At 43.6% G+C, this 22,882-nt stretch overlaps 1 protein-coding gene across 3 annotated transcripts in view; it reads left to right on the forward strand.

Annotated features, from left to right (window-relative positions):
- LOC109900669 (tyrosine-protein kinase Fyn) overlaps positions 1-22,882 on the forward strand; it is a 68,594-nt gene that overhangs the window by 12,219 nt on the left and 33,493 nt on the right. For all 3 annotated transcript variants that reach the window (XM_031837064.1, XM_020496399.2, XM_020496398.2), the window contains exon 2: positions 2,405-2,472. The gene's annotated coding sequence lies outside the window, so the exon portion shown is untranslated. The remainder of the gene's footprint in view (positions 1-2,404; positions 2,473-22,882) is intronic.

Below are 22,882 nucleotides of genomic sequence, written 5' to 3' on the forward strand. Positions count from 1 at the left end.
ACTCATTGTGTTTTTATTCCTTGTGATATTATTTTTCTATTATTTCTATTGTTTCTCTCTGCATTGTTGGGAAGGGCCTGTGAGCATTTCACTGTTAGTCTACACCGGTTGTTTACCAAGCATGTGACAAGTACGATTTGATTTGACTGACAGAATATTTAGACTATACAAACTGGAGAATTACACACAAGACCAAACTAGAAGACTAAATATTATCTCATGCTTATTCTTATACGGGTTACAACAAAGTCAAAAACAGTTAACAGATTCAGATAGAAATACATGCATTTGATGAACAGCTCTGCTCAGAAGTCGACTTTGTGTGCAATGAGTTATAACAGATTTGTCTGTGGAAAATCGGATTCTGTCGTAGATAAAGTACATTTAGTCAATTTACCATGTAGCTAACCCCTGTCGCTATGGGCACGATGACTCCACTGTGAAACATTAGTGTCTCCTCGTTTCAAAGTGCTAGCAGGGCATGGAGCATTTGTTGTGTGCTGATTTAGGTGGAGATTGATTTGTGTGCAAGTTCAGCTGTTTTATTTGCCGGTAGTAGATGTTTGATTAGGATCTTATGCACAACAAATTCATACAAACATATTGTATGAATTGGATTCATAACATATCATTACACTTTTCTTTTTTGGGGGGTGGGGGGGTGACATAGTACACAATTGGATGACGTAAGGACAGAGAGAACGGGGACCTAATTTGGCTCGTGAGCACCACTTTCAAAACTACTGGCTGAAATTATACAAACGTTTTGGAGCATCACTTTAATGTTGTGCAATGGTTCTTCAAACCTTGCCATCTCAGTTTGAATGAATTGTTGCAGCTTTATGTTTTTGGAGTGCTTTTATCAATTATTGCTGTGATTTCTACTGAACGGCTGTAGTGGACTCTGTTATGAAACCAATATTTCAAATCAAATCAAATCAAATTTTATTTGTCACATACACATGGTTAACAGATGTTAATGCGAGTGTAGCGAAATGCTTGTGCTTCTAGTTCCGACAATGCAGTAATAACCAACAAGTAATCTAACTAACAATTCCAAAACTACTATCTTATACACACAAGTGTAAGGGGATAAAGAATATGTACATAAAGATAAATGAATGAGTGATGGTACAGAGCGGCATAGGCAAGATGCAGTAGATGGTATCGAGTACAGTATATACATATGAGATGAGTATGTAAACAAAGTGGCATAGTTAAAGTGGCTAGTGATACATGTATTACATAAAGATGCAGTAGATGATATAGAGTACAGTATATACGTATACATATGAGATGGATAATGTAGGGTATGTAAACATTATATTAGGTAGCATTGTTTAAAGTGGCTAGTGATATATTTTACATCATTTCCCATCAATTCCCATTATTAAAGTGGCTGGAGTAGAGTCAGTGTGTTGGCAGCAGCCACTCAATGTTAGTGGTGGCTGTTTAACAGTCTGATGGCCTTGAGATAGAAGCTGTTTTTAAGTCTCTCGGCCCCAGCTTTGATGCACCTGTACTGACCTCGCCTTCTGTATGATAGCGGGGTGAACAGGCAGTGGCTCGGGTGGTTGTTGTCCTTGATGATCTTTATGGCCTTCCTGTAACATCGGGTGGTGTAGGTGTCCTGGAGGGCAGGTAGTTTGCCCCCGGTGATGCGTTGTGCAGACCTCACTACCCTCTGGAGAGCCTTACGGTTGTGGGCGGAGCAGTTGCCGTACCAGGCGGTGATACAGCCCGCCAGGATGCTCTCGATTGTGCATCTGTAGAAGTTTGTGAGTGCTTTTGGTGACAAGCCGAATATTTACACTTGCTGGATGAAGGATTACTAGATACTTAAGTTGTTGTAAGTCACTCAGTAAATAGGTTAATAATTGCTTAAAGCACACTTTGCCTCATGCATATCGTCTGTAGTTATTCCAAGTATCAGGAAGCAAATCTCTGTAACACCTGTATGAGGCTCTTGATTGAAGGATACTTGATGAAAAACACTCTCATTCAAGCTATTTTAGGTAATACTATTTCAGCTCAGAACATTGAATGAATTAAGCCCCCCAAATCCACTTACCTGGTACAGGAAATATACAGAGAGAAATGAGGCCATCATACAGACAGATTTTTTTTTATTAAGCCTGGCACCTAGATTGTGTCCCACGCTGCAACCTGTTGTTTACCAATGGACAGATATTGAGGTCACGGTTCAACAGAGCACAGCCTGTCACAACTTCCCAAGGCATTAGCTCTGAGGGCCAGGTCTGGGGCCGGGGCGGAAAAAGAAATTGCAAGACCCATTTTTGGAGTGACGCTTACAGTAAATGAAAATTGACTGGCACACACAGTTGATAGTCATGTTTTATTGAACACTATAAATTAATAATTAAATGTTTTTTTCTCCCCACAGGGCCTCTGTTTTCGCAGTACACAAAGCAATGTGGAGCAAATAAAGATCCTGATACACCGAAACCAGAGGTACGTACCTCAGTGCTGCCTGCCCCACACACACACACACACACACACACACACACACACACACACACACACACACACACACACACACACACACACACACACACACACACACACACACACACACACACACACACACACCAGCTGGCCACTGCTGGTTTGGAGTTTGTGCTACAGGCACTCCTGCTGTCCACAGCTACACTGTCTTTCTTTTCTACCTCTACAAGTAGGATGTTACAAAGAGCACTCATAGCAAATGTGTGTTTGTTGTTTCTCCTGTACAATAAGTGTCTCCCAGCTAGGCAGCAGGGCCCTAGTGCCCCTACAATAGCTCAAATCTCAGGTGACCAAGTCAGGAAGAGAATATTCAGTAGTGTCCCAATTGTGTCACTCTCTCACTGTCTGGGCTGTGTGGGGTGAAAAAGGCATAGGATGTTTTGGCTTGACTTAATGGGATCTCTCTGTCGCTCTCTCTCTCTTCTCTCGCTCTCCCTCCCACAGTCCTCTCTCACTTTCTCTCTCTGTCCCTCTCTCTCTCCCTTTCACCATACTGCAAGCTAAAGCTCTGTGCAGGTCAGCCCAGAAAATCACTCTACCAGTAGGTTCATCTGGTGTCACAGAGTGCACATATATGTGTTCTTACTGTCTTTATACAGTTGAAGTTGGAAGTTTACATACACTTAGGTTGGAGTCATTAAAACTCATTTTTCAACCACTCCACAAATTTCTTGTTAACAAACTATAGTTTTGGCAAGTTGGTTAGGACATCTACTTTGTGCATGACATTATGAGATTGTGATTATTTCACTTATAATTTACTGTATCACAATTCCAGTGGGTCAGAAGTTTTCATACACTAAGTTGACTGTGCCTTGGAAAGCTTGGAAAATTCCAGAAAATGATGTCATGGCTTTAGAAGTTTCTGATAGGCTAATTCTGTCTCCTATTGATGAACGCACTTTGGTGCGAAAAGTGCAAATCAATCCCAGAACAACAGCAAAGGACCTTGTGAAGATGCTGGAGGAAACAGGTACAAAAGTATCAATATCCACAGTAAAACGAGTCCTATATCGACATAACAGCAAGGAAGAAGCCATTGCTCCAAAACCGCCATAAAAAAGCCAGACTTGGTTTGCAACTGCACATGGGGACAAAGATCATACTTTTTGGAGAAATGTCCTCTGTTCTGATGACATCATGAGGAAGGAAAATGATGTGGATATATTAAAGTAATATCTCAAGACATCAGTCAGGAAGTTAAAGCTTGGTCGCAAATGGGTCTCCAAATGGACAATGACCCCAAGCATACTTCAAAAGTTGTGGCAAAATGGCTTAAGGAGAACACAGTCAAGGTATTGGAGTAGCCATCACAAAGCCCAGGCCTCAATTCTATAGAACATTTGTGGGCAGAACTGAAAAAGCGTGTGCTAACAAGGAGGCCTAGAAACCTGACTCAGTTACACCAGCTCTGTCAGGAGGAAAGGGATAAAATTCACCCAACTTATTGTGGGAAGCTTGTGGAAGGCTACATGAAACATTTGACCCAAGTTAAACAATTTAAAGGCAATGCTACCAAATACTAATTGAGTGTATGTAATCTTCTGACCCACTGGGAATGTGATGAAAGAAATAAAAGCTGAAATAAATCATTCTCTCTACTATTATTCTGACATTTCACATTCTTAAAATAAAGTGGTGATCCTAACTGACCTAAAACAGGGAATATTTACTAGGATTAAATGTCAGGAATTGTGAAAAACTGAGTTTTTGGCTAAGGTGTATGTAAACTTCCGACTTCAACTGTACATGGAACTGTTCTGAGCAGTTATCCATCCAGCTTTCTCACTGTCTTTCTGTTTCTTCTTCACTAGTGACATGTTTTCTATTTGATTATAATCCTTGTCTTTGCATGCTGGGCGGTTCCTGTCACGGAGGACCAGACAGTGACTTCGATGCTAAATTACTTATCAACATCTAACAGCACTCTGTTCTTTCCTCCTGAGGCAAGTCTATGGTTGCATCCCAATTGGCATCCTATAGTGTTCACTACTTTTGATAGTGCACTAAATAGTGACCACAACGAAGTGGCTGGCATCCTATAGTTTTCACTACTTTTGATAGTGCACTAAATAGTGACCACAACGAAGTGGCTTTCTTCTGCTTTGCAGTGAGCTCACTTGTTTTGTGAAAGTCAGCATAGAGCAATCAGCATAGCGCTCGAGCCATGCTTTGGCCCTGTCAAAAAACCTGCACTCTGCAGTTTCTTCTTCCTGTGTGAAGACTGAAGAGCGCAGCATAGGCAAGCAGGCAGACAAAGGGGATGGATTGTGGTAGGAACCCCGCCGGCCAGTCCGAAGCAACAATACAACAGGCTATAAATAGAAAGGAAGCTTTTTTGGGGGCAACCAGTTTCCACTTGGCAGAGTGGAAACCGGTTGATGCACAAGGGTTTCTTCTTCCAAGAACCAGCTTGAAGCTTCCATGGAGCCAGCTGAGTATTCAACAGGCATAGCAGTTGCATACATCATGCAGGCAGATGCACAGCTGTATGCCTCTGTTCTGTTACATACTGTATGTATGCTCTCTCTCATACATCTACAGTAACCATGATCTGGTTGAGCCATGGCAGATGGTTTGTAATGGAGTCGATGAAGCAGAGAGAGTTCTGTGTGGATGTGACTGTAACACTTGTGGTCTGTGTTGAATTTGTGGAGAGAAACAAGGCAACATGGCGGGCCAACCCTGTGACTCAGGCTTTGGAGAGTGTCTACGTCCCAAATAGCACCTTATTCCCTACATAGTGGTCAAAAGGTGTGCACTATGTAGGGAATAGGGTGTCATTTGGGAAACAGATGGTGTGTATGAAGTAGTGGTGCCTGTCTGCCTGGTGAGTCATGACATGCTGGAGTCATCAGCAGCTCTGCAGTGGTGACATCATGGCTGCTGTGGCTGAACGTAGAGAGCTACAAAGTCACTCTCACTGGCACACTGTCAGTGGAACGATAGACAGTGGGAGTTTATGGTGGGTGTCGTGTGTGTATGTGATGGTTAGTGAGAGCTGAAAATGAGTCAGTCATTCCAGTGAGGTTGTTCCATGGGAAGACCTCCCATATTTCCCCCCCGTTTTCTTTCCTTGTGTCTTTTTCATGGTCTCATTTTTTATTTTTTATTTTACCTTTATTTAACTAGGCAAGTCGGTTAAGACCAAATTCTTATTTTCAATGTCGGCCTAGGAACAGTAGGTTAACTGCCTTGTTCAGGGGCAGAACGACAGATTTGTACCTTGTCAGCTAATGACGAACCTAACTGAACACTGTTCTTCAGTATGCTTGGTTTTTCATAATTGCATCACTATGTCTTTAGGCCCTTAATGATGAGTATCAATTATCTGTTTTAATTAGTTACTTTCTCACACCCCTTTATTTCACCCTCAATGAATAGCTGTGGTGTGAGCTTGGAACAATGTTTCTCAATTGTCAGAGTAACCCTCAAATGGTTGTTGTTTCACTGTGGTTGACTGTAAATCAGATTAGCCTGAGACACAGCAGGCTGGGCTGTGGTGGTAACTGCTAACCTATTTTAGCTGCGCTCCATTATGTTGGCTCATCTGTTGACATTATACATCCACATTTTAAATTTTGAACCTTTATTTAACTAGACAAGTCAGTTAAGAACAAATTCTTATTTACAATGACGTCGGTGTGCTGACGTTTAAAGCTTATCTCCTTCTAGTTGCATCGCTCTGTCGAGGTGCAGCGGTGTTAAAGAAACATGAGACGTCACTCTGTCTCTCTCTCTCTTTCTCTCTCTTTGCGGATGAAAGAGAAGAAAGAGGGAGAAGGAGAGGAGTTTAGCAGAGGCAGCTTAATGATCTCTGACTCATTCAACCTCTTTACTTTTCCTCAGTCTATCCATCTTATTTGGTGGAGGCAGGTCTGCTGGAGGAGCACACACACACGCACACACACACGCATATACACACACACATGCACATGCATACACACAAACACGCACACATGTGCAGGGCATGTGTGTTAGGCTCCAAGGGAACTTGGTTATTTATGCTGTGTGTGTCTGTTTTCTCTGGATTTGTCTGTTTGTTTGTTTGAAGTTAACATGGTTTAGAGTTTAGGAACAGTCTCTGTTGCTGCACTTAGATGCTGACTGTGATGAGGAGCAGCCCCCTCATCTTTGTGTGTGTGTGTGCGTGTGCATGTGCGTGTGTGTGTGTGTGTGTGTGTGTGTGTGTGTGTGTGTGTGTGTGTGTGTGTGTGTGTGTGTGTGTGTGTGTGTGTGTGTGTGTGTGTGTGTGTGTGTGTGTGTGTGTGTGTGTGTGTCAGGGATTTCTGGATTTTGATAAAACTGTTGCCGGGCAAAATGACCCAAAAAATAAAATCCTATTGCCAAATAATGCTTTTGATTAATTAATGGAAATACCAGTCGAAGGAAATAAACTCAGCAAAAAAAGAAACATACCTTTTTCAGGACCCTGTCTTTCGAAGATAATTTGTAAAAATCCAAATAACTTCTCAGATCTTCATTGTAGAGGGTTTAAACACTGTTTCCCATGCTTGTTCAATGAACCATAAGCAATGAATGAACACGCACCTGTGGAATGGTTGTTAAGACACTAACAGCTTACAGATGGTAGGCAATTAAGGTCACAGTTATGAAAACGTAAGACACTAAAGAGGCCTTTCTACTGACTCTGAAAAACACCAAAAGAATGATGCCCAGGGTCCCTGCTCATCTGCGTGAACGTGCCTTAGGCATGCTGCAAGGAGGCATGAGGACTGCAGATGTGGCCAGGGCAATAAATTGCAATGTCCGTACTGTGAGACGCCTAAGTCAGCGCTACAGGGAGACAGGATGGACAGCTGATCGTCCTCGCAGTGGCAGACCACGTGTAACAACATCTGCACAGGATTGGTACATCCGAACATCACGCCTGCGGGACAGGTACAGGATGGCAACAACAACTGCCCAAGTTACACCAGGAACGCACAATCCCTGGACTGAGGGCTTGTAGGCCTGTTTTTAGGCAGGTCCTCACCAGACATGACCGGCAACAACGTTGTCTATGGGCACAAACCCTCCGTCGCTGGACCAGACAGGACTGGCACTGCCGTGTCGTAGTTTTGTCTCACCAGGTGTGATGGTCGGATTCACGTTTATCGTCGAAGGAATGAGCGTTGCACTGAGGCCTGTACTCTGTAGTGGGATCGATTTGGAGGTGGTGGGTCCGCCATGGTCTGGGGCGGTGTGTCACAGTATCATCGGACTGAGCTTGTTGTCCTTGCAGACAATCTCAATGCTGTGCGTTACAGGGAAGACAACCTCCTCTCTCATGTGGTACCCTTCCTGCTGGCTCATCCTGACATGACCCTCCAGCATGACAATACCACCAGCCATACTGCTCGTTCTGTGTGTGATTTCCTGCAAGACAGGAATGTCAGTGTTCTGCCATGGCCAGTGAAGAGCCCGGATCTCAATCCCATTGAGCACGTCTGGGACCTGTTGGATCAGAGGGTGAGGGCTAGGGCCATTCCACCCAGAAATGTCCGAGAACTTGCAGGTGCCTTGGTGGAAGAGTGGGGTAACATCTCACAGCAAGAACGGGCAATCTGGTGCAGTCCATGAAGAGGAGATGCACTGCAATACTTAATGCAGCTTGTTCAGGTACACATTATTACATTTCTGTTAGTCACATGTGTGTGGAACTTGTTCAGTTTATGTCTCAGTTGTTGAATCTTGTTATGTTCATACAAATATTTACACATGTTAAGTTTGCTGAAAATAAACACAGTTGCCAGTGAGAGGGCGTTTCTGTTTTTGATGAGTTTACATTTGACCGTCATGCTATAGGTTAATTTGCATAATTTAGTGGAATTAAATAGGCCTGTGTATGTTTTTTGTTCGTCATCATGTATCTGATTTATCCAACACAACTGTCACTCGTGCACAGCATACAGAGACTATTTTGAGCAGGATTTCTCCTGCAGCTCCTCAGCTGGTTGTTTTGGTGCACGTTTAAAAATAGCTACTATTTTTATTTTCTCAGCTGGTAATTGAAGCGCGCTTCCCATTCACCATTCAAGTACAGGCAATAGGCTATCAGCGCATCACACACCACTTTGTGAGCTGGAGGCAGTAAGCATTGTTGTTGGAAACCTGCATGCTTTATTTCATATTATAAGGCATGTCTTACCTTGCTTCAAAGCAGCCAAATCATATGTGCATTTTCGTGGGACAGTTACATTTCAATAATAAAGTTGTTGTTTCTCAAAATCATTGTCATGTGGTTAATCATAAAATCTAAAAGTTAAAAGTCAACTAATGCGAGAACACCAGCCTCTGCGATATGGACACATTGATACACAGTGATCCATTGGCGGCTAAAGAAATGAGCAGATGGAACTCACAGCCGATAAACCAATGCAGCAGTACACTCTAAGAAAAAAAGTGCTATCCAGAACCTAAAAGGGTTCTTCAGCTGTCCCCACAGGAGAACCCTTTGAAGAACCATTTTTGGTTCCAGGTAGAACCCTTTTGAGTTCCATATGAAACCCTTTACAAAGAGGGTTCTACATGGAACCCAAAATATATTGTTGGAAAGATTTTTCAAATAGCATACTGTGAGGAACTTTAGTTTTTATATACAATAATTCGCAAAGGATGTAAAAAAAAAAAACACTTTCGTACATTTCCGCAAAGCAGGCCAGGTACTCTATATGTGCTCAGGTGAGCATGCTCCCTCAACATTATCAGGACAGAGAAACCAGACACATGCCCATTGCCCACATGGAGCACTCCACACAAAAGACAATGAAAAAAATGACAAATCTCGTAAATGATGGTTAAACCAAAACTTGTTTCTCACAAGTGTAGCAGGTTTGTAACGGCAGATCTCTGAAGAGGAGTAACGATCGGACCAAGATGCAGCGTGGTAAGTGTTGATTACTATGTCTTTACATGATGATTACTTTAATAAATAAACTGAACACTATACAATACAAAACAATAAATGTGAACATGAACTGAAACCGAAACAGTACCGTGTGGCGACAAACACACACACACATGGAAACAAACACCCACAAACCAACAGTGAAACCCAGGCTACCTAAGTATGATTCTCAATCAGAGACAACTAACGACACCTGCCTCTGATTGAGAACCATACTAGGCCGAAACAGAAACCAAACATAGAAAAACAAACATAGACTGCCCACCCCAACTCACGCCCTGACCATACTAAATAAAGACAAAACAAAGGAAATAAAGGTCAGAACGTGACAAGGTTGGGAACTCTGCAAACAACGTTTCCACTCTGAGAATGGTAAATGACTGTAATTAATACATGCATTAACATAAATTAATGTAACCAAATGACGTGGATTAACGCTACATTTACTACAGGTGGCATATGTAATGGGGATTTTTTTTATATAGATCAAAGGGCATACAATTCACATAATGAAACAATGAATGCGCAAGAATTGGCGGGAGACAGCTGAGCCATTCTGGAGAGAGACTTGCCTATATCTTCGCCACACACCCCTCCGGTCAATACTCAGGAGAAGACCCAGATGCAGACAGTTCCGAAGTAACAAAAACAGAAGGGCAGGCTAACGACAAGTCAAGGGCAGGCAGAGGTCAGTAGTCCAGAGCAGAGTCTGAAAGGTACAGTACGGCAGGCACGCTCTGAGTCAGGGCGGGCAGAGGTCAGTGATCCAGGGTGGTGTGACAAGGTACAGAACGGCAGGCAGAGTCAGGGTCAGAATGGTCAAAAACCAGGAAAGCTAGAAAACAGGAACTAGAGACAGACAGGAGCACGGGGAAAAACACTGGTAGGCTTGACGAAACAAATGAACTGGCAACAGACAAACAGAGAACACAGGTATAAATACACTGGGGATAATGAGGAAGATGGGCGACACCTGGGGGGGGGGGGGGGACAAGCACAAAGACAGGTGAAACCTCCCCTTATTCTTGTCTCAACAGTTTCAATTATACTCGAGACACGTTATCTTCATACATATTTTAGATGTTTTTCACTGACATCCGCAACTCAATAATCAGCTAGGCCTATTGCCACATGCGCTGCCTAAATTGCAGGTTTCCCAAATAGTCACAGGCCTATGACCTTGCGTTTTGATACAATCCACAGCTATCTTTTAAAGTAGCTTATGGTTCTCGATTCCTCTGTGGCCAAGTCAAGTATTAAAAATTATTTTATTGATTTATGTAAAGACAGGAGTAAAAGTGTATTTTTAGTTACTTCCCTATAGGAACCACCACTACGCGTTTTCTCTCCTGTTCTATTGGTATTCATATACATTTTATTTCGTTGTCCAGAAGCAAAAGGCACAGTCCTAGTCATATTAGCAACCTATGCTAGTTGTTGCATCTTTAGATTCCCCCTCTTTATAAGTTTCTAACAGGGAACCGCTATCAGGTGGACTGTTTACAACGGTGTTGTCCCAGGTGCACTGTTTACAAATCAAATCAAATCAAATTTATTTATATAGCCCTTCATACATCAGCTGATATCTCAAAGTGCTGTACAGATATGTGCTGTACAGTTATCCCAGGTGCGCTGTTTACAACGGTGTTATCCCAGGTGCACTGTTTACAACGGTGTTATCCCAGGTGCGCTGTTTACAATGGTGTTATCCCAGGTGCACTGTTTACAACGGTGTTATCCCAGGTGCACTGTTTACAACGGTGTTATCCCAGGTGCACTGTTTACAACGGTGTTATCCCAGGTGTGCTGTTCAGAATGGTGTTTTCCCGCGAATTGCACTTTGGCAAATGTTAACCCTCAATAATTGTGTGACCTCTCTGACTGATGGGGACACGTCACACTCTGGGTTGTTAGTTTATATGTATGAGAGGGAGGGCTGTAGGCTTCAGGTGGCCATATTGCCTTACTGAACACAATGTGCTCATTACAAGTGGAGTTGAGCTGACCTGAGCGTCACTCTGCGCAGATTTTATTGGCCAATATGAAAAGGCATTGACGCAGGAATCAGAGACCCCAGAGTCAATTAATGCTTCCTTTTCTTCATTGTTAAGGTTAGACTTACTGCTCCCCCTGTTGAGCGGTGTGACAGGTATGTTGTGAGAGGAGCTGAAAAAGCCTTGAAGTGGCACTCCAGTCTCCTTTTCACCCAATTTAACACCTTTCAACCTTACTTAAAGCTGTAATCCTTAATGGTGAAAGGGACACTTCCGTTTGCAATATTACAACAGCAAAGAAATTACTGCAAACAGCGACCACAGTTTTTTCCCCTCGGACATCATTGCACGTGTGATAGAAGAGCAATGTTTGTTCTCTATTGATCCTCTATAGTTCTTCAGCAAGGGGGAGGCCGATGACATCACCGATTCTCATCAGACCAACTCCTTGAACTCCCTACTCCTTGAAGTTGCAGTTGTGTCAAAAAAAATACTATTTTGCTCAAAAATATTTTTGGACTCTTTAGTGTGTGTACTTTACTGTATTTATACTTGGGATATCGCTTTTCAACAGTGAAAGTAAAAAGAATCACTGGAGGACATCTGGACCAGGCCAACTAAAGGCTTCACACATAGATGGGCATATTATGGACTTGGGTGGAAGGTGACAATGGTCTGTTTCACTTGACTGTGCTGCGTTGGACACTCCTTTATGGAACATCTGTCGCTGGGATGCAAATTTGCCAAATCTCAACCCAGGCAAGATGGCTGCTGACACAAAGAACCTTTAATTCCCTCTGTATCAGGGGTTGTGACCCATTCAGAATGCTTTTGCTAGTGAACTCAAATTTAACTCAAGTCTGATTCAACAAAAAAAAAAAGGTTTTGCAAAACATCAGACCAAATCTCTGATATTAATGCTGCTCACAGATGATTCATGTAGCTAGCCATACACTTGATCTACAGTACAGCCTTCCTTCTCTGCAGGGCAGAGGGTGAAATTTGGAATTCATCTAGTGAATGTTGTGGACATGCTGGTCAGTCCCATTAAACAGTGCCCAGACCTAGCATGGTGTAGTGTAGTGCTAGAGTAGGAGGAGCTCTTTGATGTTCTGTTTGCTTCCTCTGCTCCAGGCGGACCCCATGCTGTTCATACGCTTACATAAGCACCACTCCACTTGTTGGGGGTTTGGTTTGTTGACAATGGCGATGTCCTTTTAATTATAATGGAGGGAAACAACTGTTGGGCTCTGGACATATGGCCGCTCTGGGGCCAATATCTTTTAGCTACTAGCCACAGGCGTATAATGAACAGTCCCAGTGGGTTCACTAGCCTACTGTTATGCTGCTGCTGCTGCACCAGTGTTGTGTCAGGTCAAAGTGGAGTGGCCCATTTGAACTCTAAACTGATTTAGGGCATTGAGAGAGACAGGTGTTTCAGAGGGAGAGGAGGGAATAGGCATGTGTACTGTACCATAAAGGGGGGAACCCAAATCACTGACCTATTCAGGACACACATGTACATGTCATAAACCAGATGAATGAGATCTGACTGAGGTTGACCCATCATCTAGTGATTGAGGAAACATGAAAGAGGAACCTGCAGCGAGACTTCATCAGGGGGTTCATATCCAGTTCCTCCTCCTTATTCAAATCAAATCAAATTTATTTATATAGCCCTTCGTACATCAGCTGATATCTCAAAGTGCTGTACAGAAACCCAGCCTAAAACCCCAAACAGCAAGCAATGCAGGTGTAGAAGCACGGTGGCTAGGAAAAACTCCCTAGAAAGGCCAAAACCTAGGAAGAAACCTAGAGAGGAACCAGGCTATGTGGGGTGGCCAGTCCTCTTCTGGCTGTGCCGGGTGGAGATTATAACAGAACATGGCCAAGATGTTCAAATGTTCATAAATGACCAGCATGGTCGTATAATAATAAGGCAGAACAGTTGAACCTGGAGCAGCAGCACAGTCAGATGGACTGGGGACAGCAAGGAGTCATCATGTCAGGTAGTCCTGGGGCATGGTCCTAGGGCTCAGGTCCTCCGAGAGAGAGAAAAAAAAAGAGAGAATTAGAGAGAGCATATGTGGGGTGGCCAGTCCTCTTCTGGCTGTGCCGGGTGGAGATTAAAACAGAACATGGCCAAGATGTTCAAATGTTCATAAATGATCAGCATGTTCGAATAATAAGAAGGCAGAACAGTTGAAACTGGAGCAGCAGCACGGCCAGGTGGACTGGGGACAGCAAGGAGTCATCATGTCAGGTAATCCTGGGGCATGGTCCTAGGGCTCAGGTCCTCCGAGAGAGAGAAGGAGAGAATTAGAGAACGTACACTTAGATTCACATAGGACACTGAATAGGACAGGAGAAGTACTCCAGATATAACAAACTGACCCTAGCCCCCTGACACATAAACTACTGCAGCATAAATACTGGAGGCTGAGACAGGAGGGGTCAGGAGACACTGTGGACCCATCCGAGGACACCCCCGGACAGGGCCAAACAGGAAGGATATAACCCCACCCACTTTGCCAAAGCACAGCCCCCACACCACTAGAGGGATATCTTCAACCACCAACTTACCATCCTGAGACAGGGCCGAGTATAGCCCACAAAGATCTCCGCCATGGCACAACCCAAAGGGGGGCGCCAACCCAGACAGGATGACCACATCAGTGAATCAACCCACTCAGGTGACGCACCCCTTCCAGGGACGGCAAAAGAGGGCCCCAGTAAGCCAGTGACTCAGCCCCTGTAATAGGGTTAGAGGCAGAGAATCCCAGTGGAAAGAGGGGAACCGGCCAGGCAGAGACAGCAAGGGCGGTTCGTTTCTCCAGAGCCTTTCCGTTCACCTTCCCACTCCTGGGCCAGACTACACTCAATCATATGACCCACTGAAGAGATGAGTCTTCAGTAAAGACTTAAAGGTTGAGACCGAGTTTGCGTCTCTGACATGGGTAGGCAGACCATTCCATAAAAATGGAGCTCTATAGGAGAAAGCCCTGCCTCCAGCTGTTTGCTTAGAAATTCTAGGGACAATTAGGAGGCCTGCGTCTTGTGACCGCAGCGTACGTGTAGGTATGTACGGCAGGACCAAATCAGAGAGATAGGTAGGAGCAAGCCCATGTAATGCTTTGTAGGTTAGCAGTAAAACCTTGAAATCAGCCCTTGCTTTGACAGGAAGCCAGTGTAGAGAGGCTAGCACTGGAGTAATATGATCAAATTTTTGGGTTCTAGTCAGGATTCTAGCAGCCGTATTTAGCACCAACTGAAGTTTATTTAGTGCTTTATCCGGGTACCCGGAAAGTAGAGCATTGCAGTAGTCTAACCTAGAAGTGACAAAAGCATGGATTAATTTTTCTGCATCATTTTTGGACAGAAAGTTTCTGATTTTGCAATGTTACGTAGATGGAAAAAAGCTGTCCTTGAAATGGCCTTGATATGTTCTTCAAAAGAGAGATCAGGGTCCAGAGTAATGCCGAGGTCCTTCACAGTTTTATTTGAGACGACTGTACAACCATTAAGATTAATTGTCAGATTCAACAGAAGATCTCTTTGTTTCTTGGGACCTAGAACAAGCATCTCTGTTTTGTCCGAGTTTAAAAGTAGAAAGTTTGCAGCCATCCACTTCCTTATGTCTGAAACACATGCTTCTAGCAAGGGCAATTTTGGCAATTTTTTTATTCATCATAGAGTTTCTTTATTACCCAATGTTGGCGCCGGGAATAACTCCTTTTATACACAAGAGAAAGAAATGTATATGCCTGCGTCACAAATGCCTCCCTGTTTCTTGTAATACGGCCTATATAGTGCACTACTTTGGACCAGGTTCCATAGGGCTCTGGTCGAAATGATTGCACTATTAAGGTAATAGGGTGCTATTTGGGATGCAAACCTATAAGAATGGCTATTTGGGTGATTGTCGGCAATAGGCTTCCATATAAACGTGCTGGCAGAGCTTGTGTGGCTAAGTGGGTGCAGTGTTGGCACAGAGTGGGCAGGGTGTTGGCACAGAGTGGGCATGGTGTTGGCACAGAGTGGGCATGGTGTTGTCACAGAGTGGGCATGGTGTTGGCACAGAGTGGGCAGGGTGTTGGCACAGAGTGGGCATGGTGTTGGCACAGAGTGGGCATGGTGTTGGCACAGAGTGGGCATGGTGTTGGCCACGTGGCAGTGCTTCAGCCTGGGCTGGGATAGTAGGTCTATGAGGTTGGGTTTTAACTCCCACAGTTGGCCGATCTGGATGGGGAAAGGAAATTAAGAGCACTTTTTCTTCTTTTAAATACACCCTACCCCCTGCTGTCATGAATTTAAGGCTGGAACCTCTCATGTACAATACATCTGTGACAGTAATTTACCAGCTGACATCTAAGCTTTAATTTCATTTCTGCTATGAAATCATTCTAATTTCGTTAGTTCTCCATTACATGGAATTTCATAAGCTCTCAGTCTCACTCTCTGTTTGTAGTTACTCAGGAAGTTGTCAACACAGCGGTACTGCAACATAAGCAAAAATACTACTGTACTGCGCTGTGGTACTGCATCTCTTTGAGGTATTCATACATTATCTGTTGATTGATCCTAATGGAAACCACCCAGTAAGCAATGCGAAAAGCCTTGAGAAATGTGAGGCGAAAGATCCTTTGAGCCAAATCAGATCAAACCATTCTGAATAACATACTTATCTCTAGTGACTACTGCATGCTCAGGTGCAAAAGAGAGCAAGTGGAGCATTGGCTGTGGGTTGGCAAAATATCTTAATGTACCATCTTTCTCAGGGTGTTAACAGAGTGTTGGTCAGAAATGAAAATGAATATGGGAACATTCAGAGTAATCCTATTAGAGTAACCGTGTTCCATATAGACCGAGTTAACCAATTGCGTTGCTGGTTCAGTAGACACTGCCTACCACACCAACTGATGATAGAACAGGCTTCTCCAGTTAACAGAACAGTAATGACGAGGACAGTTCCTGTTCAGTTCTGCACCAGTTCACACCATTGATCATGTATACACTTAGTGTACAAATTAGAAACACATTCCTAGGGCTGACCCCATTTAGTCAACTGGTCGATTGTTCGGTCGATAGGTTGTTGGTCGACCAAGATTTTTTTAATCGAGCAATCGCAAATATATATACAGTACCAGTCAAAAGTTTGGACACCTTCTCATTCAAGGGTTTTTCTTTATTTTGACTATTTTCTACATTGTAGAATAATAGTGAAGACATCAAAACTATAAAATAACACATATGGAATAATTTAGTAACCAAAATTGTTAAACAAATCAAAATATATTTTATACTTGAGATTCTTCAAAGTAGCCACCCTTTGCCTTGATGACAGCTTAAAACACTCTTGGCAATCTCTCAACCAGCTTCACCTTCACCATTGACTTTTCCAAAGTCTTGAAGGAGTTCCCACATATGCTGAGCACTTGTTGGCTGCTTTTCCTTCACTCTGCTGTCCAACTCATCCCAAACCATCTCAATTGGGTTGAGGTCGAGTGATTGTGGAGGCCAAGGAATCTGATGCCGCACTCCATCACTCTCCTTGGTCAAATAGCCCTTACACAGCTTGGAGTTGTGTTTTGGGTCATAGTCCTGTTGAAAAACAAATGATAGTCCCGCTAAGCGCAAACCAGCTGTAGTAGCATTCTGTGCCTTGAATTCAAAATAAATCACTAACAGTTTCACCAGCAAAACTCCCCCACAACATTACACATCCTCCTCCATGCTTTACGGTGGGAAGTGGGAACCACACATGCGGAGATCATCCGTTTACCTACTCTGCATCTCAAAGACACGGTGGTTGGATCCAAAAATCTCATATTTGGACTCATCAGACCGGGGACAGATTTCCAAAAATCGAATGTATATTGCTCATGTTTTTCAGGGCCCAAGCAAGTCTCTTCTTCTTATTGGTGTCCTTTAGTAGTGGTTTCTTTGCAGCAATTCGACCATGAAGGCCTGATTTTGTCCTATATTTAGATTTATTTTTTTATCCCAGCCCCGTCCCCACAGGAGGCCTTTTGGTAGGCCATCATTGTAAATAAACATTTGTTGTTAACTGACTTGCCTTGTTAAATAAATGTTCAATAAAAATAATGTATACAATAATTCATAGTCTCCTCTGAGCAGTTGATGTTGATATGTGTCTGTTACTTGAAATCTGTGAAGCATTTATTTGGGCTGCAATTTCTGAGGCTGGTAACTCTAATGAACTTATCCTCCGCAGCAGAAGTGACTCTGGGTCTTCCTTTCATGTGGCGGTCCTCATGAGAGCCAGTTTCATCATAGCACTTGATGGTTTTTCCGAATGCACTTTGTCACATGCGTCGACTGCAACAGGTGTAGACCTTAGAGTGAAATGCTTACTTACAAGCCCTTAACCAACAATGCAGTTTCAAGAAAAATAAGTGTTAAGTAAATATAGTTAAATAAAATAAAAATAACAAATAATTAAAGAGCAGCAGTAAAATAATACTAGTGAGGCTATATACAGGGTGTACTGGTACAGAGTCAATGTGGAGGCTATATACAGGGGGTACTGGTACAGAGTCAATGTGGAGGCTATATACAGGGGGTACTGGTACAGAGTCAATGTGGAGGCTATATACAGGGGGTACTGGTACAGAGTCAATGTGGAGGCTATATACAGGGGGTACTGGTACAGAGTCAATGTGGAGGCTATATACAGGGGGTACTGGTACAGAGTCAATGTGGAGGCTATATACAGGGGGTACTGGTACAGAGTCAATGTGCGGGGGCACAGGTGCAGCAATCATGTTGTGGCTGCGGCATCTCCAATCCACTCTGAACATGGGCCTGTATTGTCTAGCTGGCTGCCAGTACAGGGGGTTCACTGTCTGTACCCAGGGATAACTAATGACTGGCGCAATGGGCCACCATGGTAATATGCACACTCCCTCTCTCTATCTCTGTCTATCCTTGATTTCATTGGGATACGATCACATATACCACTGTATTTATGTGTGGGAATACTTGGGAACAGATTTTCTCAATTACAATCACTTTGAGCTGATTTCCTGGTGATTTTTATATCTCTCTCGCTTTCTCGCTTTCTCTCTTTCTACTCACTCTCTCACGCTCTCACTCTCTCTCTCTCTAACTCTGTTGAGGGCCAGCAGGCGTCCTGAAGCCACCCAGTGTCCCTTGCGCACACACACATACACACACATACACGGCACACACACGTATCCCTTTCTCTCAAGCCTAGTCATATACTCCTGTATCATTTTCCCTCTATAGTTGACACTCCCCAGACCTGAAAAGCTCTCCTGGCCTGCAGCAAAATGGCTGATAGTACTCTGTGTGTCAAGGAATGTCAGTAACCTAGCAACGGGTCTGAAGTGACAGATCACTCTGTTGGTCTGTGATGGGCGGCTGTGCATCAGGGATGGCTGGCTATTACAGTGCTCTGCTGCTGCTGCTGGTGGTGTTGGAGCTGGTGATGGTGTTGGTAAGACTTAATGCTGCTATAGCCAGGCTATATCTGGGCCATTCATTCATCCTGATATGAAGTATGCATGTGATGTAGCAGGTCATAGACCATGGCTCCCCAATAGCCGGCCCGTGGGTGATTTTACCCACCTCTTGTTGTTAGACATAAAAATCACCAGGAAATCAGCTCAAAGTGATTGTAATTGAGAAAATCTGTTTCCAAGTATTCCCACACATAAATACAGTGGAATATGTTATCGTATCCCAATGAAATCAACATTTAAAATTATTCTGTTTTTGTTCAATATTATATCTGTTTGGGCTTCTTGCGGTCAATTTGCAGTCTACAAATTATTTATAACTATGTTCCGGCCCCCTGAACATCCGCTCAGGAAAAGAATCTGTCCTCCTACATATGGAAGCAGTGAATGGAAGTAGTTAGTTCCTGTTTTCACTGTCTGACTGTGGGGTTTCTATTCTCTAACCATAGCGTTAAGCTAAAACTCTGCACTCTCACCCTCGCCTATAGTCAAAACGTTATTCTCGGCAGCAGAGTAATTGGAAACTTTACACTTGAAAGCCCACATGATGGTTAACCGCATCCTGCTCAAGCAAACTTGTAAAGTTGTGATGCTGCTGTGAGATAGCCTTCACGCTGTTTGTGTTTCTGTGTTAACCACCAAGGTAGCTTGCTAGCTTATGGGGGGCAGAGTGTTGCACTTACCTTCAACAACATGTGCAGTAGTGATGGAAAGTTCTGCTCTTTTTACTGACTCAGATCTTCTCGACTTGTTCAGTCAAAATAACAATACTTTCGACTTATTTCGTTCATTTGAGTCAGTAATGCCAGAGCACGCAGGACCCGATACCAGCAAACGATGAACTGAAAAGTTTTTAGCTAGACTGGATACAGATTTTGTCAGAATTTACTTTTCGTAGCAGGTTAGGAGAACTTATGCAGTAGGATAAATATGTTAAGGTTAGGAAAAGGGTTAAGGTTAGGGTAAGGTTTAGATAAAATACAAATCAAGGGGCCTCCAGAGCTGGGCATAATAAAAGTAAATAAAAGTAATAATATTTTTCTTATATATACACTGAACAAAAATATAAATGCAACTTGTAAAGAGATGGTCCAATGTTTTAGGTGCTGAAATAAAAGATCCCAGAAATGTTCCATACGCACAAAAAGCTTCTTGCTCTCAAATGTTGTGCACACATTTGTTTACATCCCTGGTAGTGAGCAGTTCTCCTTTGCCAAGATAATCCATCCACTTGACAGGTGTGGCATATCAAGAAGCTGATTAAACAGCATGATCATTACACAAGTGCTCCTTGTGCTGGGGATAATAAAAGGCCACTAAAATGTGCAGTTTTGTCACACAACACAATGCCACAGATGTGTCAAGTTTTGTGGGTGTGTGCCATTGGAATGCTGACTGCAGGATATTCCACCAGACCTTTTGCCAGATCCTTTAATGTGAATTTATTTACCATAAGCCGCCTCCATCATCGTTTAGAAAATATTTGCAGTTCATCCAACCTGCCACACAACCGCAGACCATGTGTAACCACGCCAGCCCAGGACCTCCACATCCAGCTTCTTCACCTGTGGGATTGTCTGAGACCAGCCACCCGGACAGCTGAAGAAACTGTGGCTTTGCACAAGTGAAGAATTTCCGTCTCAGAAAAGTTCATCTGCGTGCTCATTGTCATCACCAGGGTCTTGACCTGACTGTAGTTTGGCGTCGTAATCAACTTCATTGGGCAAATGCTCACCTTCGATGACCACTGGCAGGCTGGAGAAGTGTGCACTTCACGGATTCCCAGTTTCAACTGTACCGGGCAGATGGCAGTCAGTGTGTATGGTGTCGTGTGGGCGTGCGGTTTGCTGAGGTCAATGTTGTGAACAGAGTGGCCCATGGTGGCGTAGGCGTTATGGTATGGGCAAGAATAAGCTACGGACAACAAACACAATTGCATTTTATCGATGGCAATTTGAATGCACAGAGATACCGTGACGAGATCCTGAGGCACATTGTTGTGCCATTCATACGCCTCCATCACCTCATGTTTCAGCTTCCTGGAAGCTGAAAATGTCCCAGTTCTTCCATGGCTTGCATACTGTACTCACCAGACATGTCACCCATTGAGCATGTTTGGGATGCTCTGGATTGACGTGTACGACAGTGTGTTCCAGTTCCAGCCAAAGTCCAGCAACTTCACACAGCCATTGAAGAGGAGTGGGACAACACTCTACAGGCCACAATCAACAGCATGATCAACTCTATGCGAAGGAGATGTGTCACACTGCATGAGGAAAATGGTGGTCACACCAGATAATGACTGGTTTCCTGATCCACACCCCTACATTTTTTTAAGGTAAAGTAAATGTGACCAACAGATGCATATCTGTATTTCCAGTCATGTGAAATTCATAGATTAGGGCCTATTGCATTTATTTCAATTGAGTGATTTCCTCATATGAACTGTACCTCAGTAAAATCTTTGAAATTGTTGCATGTTGCGTTTATATTTTTGTTCCGTATACATAATTTATCTGCTTGAGGCAACCCCATGCTCTGCTCAAGGCCACTGACATTGGGAGGGATCTTAGATGGGACGGCAGTAGATAACAGCCGTTTTACAGGCTCCTGACCAATTTTGTGTTTTCTACACTGATCTTAACTTGTTTTTACATAATGTCTCCACCATAATTTCCTATGACTGAAAACAGCTTCTGGACATCAGAACAGTATCTCTTCTGGACATCACTATCCTCGAATTGGATGACAGTTTCTACTTCAATGAGTCGGCAGCTCTGGATGTTCAGCTTAGTCCGGACCAGGCCCTAATTCTCCGGGATTCGATTCGAGGAAGCGACGGCACAAGAGAGGCAGACAAGCCGGCATCCTGACGAGCAAATAAAACGCCTCTTCCCTCTATTCTATTGGCAGTCACTAGAGAACAAACTGGACGAGCTCCGTTTGAGACTATCTTATCAACGGGACCTAAAAAACTGCAATATTCTATGTTTCTCGTAGTTGTGGCTGTACAAGGACATGGATAATATACATCTTGCTGGGTTTTCCATGCATCGAAGGGGGTAGGAGTGTGTCTGTTTATGAACAAAAGCTGGTGTGCGATCTCTACTGTTAAGGTTGTAGCTGTCTATTTATCACCACAAATCAATGCTCTATACTCCCCGCACAGAATCGCATACAACGCTCTCCCTCACCCTCCCTTTGGCAAATCTGACCATAACTCTATCTTCCTTCATTCCTGCTTACAAGTAAAAACTCTAACTAGAAGTACCAGTGATGCGCTCAAGTGGTCCAATGAAGCGGATTCTAAGATACAGGACTGTTTCACTAGCACAGACTGGAATATGTTCCTGGTTAACATTTAGGAGTTTACCACATCAGTCACAGGCTTAATAAGTGCATTGACAACGTCATCCCCACACTGTACGTACATATCCCAAACAAAAGCCATGGATTACAGGCAACATCCGGCTCTGGCGCCGGCTCTGTTGCTCGTCGGTTGTGGCAGGGCGTGCAAACTATCATAGATTACAAAGGGAAACCAAGCCACGAGCTGTCCGGTGAGGCAAGCCTACCAAATGAGCTAAATGCCCTCTATGCCCGCTTCGAGGCAAACAACACTGAACCATGCATGAGAGCACCAGCTGTTCCAGAGACTGTGTAATCTCACTCTCCGTAGCCAATGTGAGTACGACCATTATACAGGTTAACATTCACAAGGACACAGGACCAGATGGATTACCAGGACATGTACTCAGAGCATTCGCTGACCAGCTGCCAAGTGCCTTCACTGACATTTTCAACCTCTCCCTGACCCCGTCTGTAATACCTACATTTCTCAAGCAGACCACCATAATCCCTGTGCCCAATAATGCCAAGATAACCTGTCTAAATGACTATCGCCCCATAGCATTCACATCTGTAGCCATGAAAGGCTGGTCAGTGCTCAC

This window comes from Oncorhynchus kisutch, linkage group LG12 (genome assembly GCF_002021735.2).
Source record: "Oncorhynchus kisutch isolate 150728-3 linkage group LG12, Okis_V2, whole genome shotgun sequence".
NCBI classification, from domain to species: domain Eukaryota; kingdom Metazoa; phylum Chordata; class Actinopteri; order Salmoniformes; family Salmonidae; genus Oncorhynchus; species Oncorhynchus kisutch.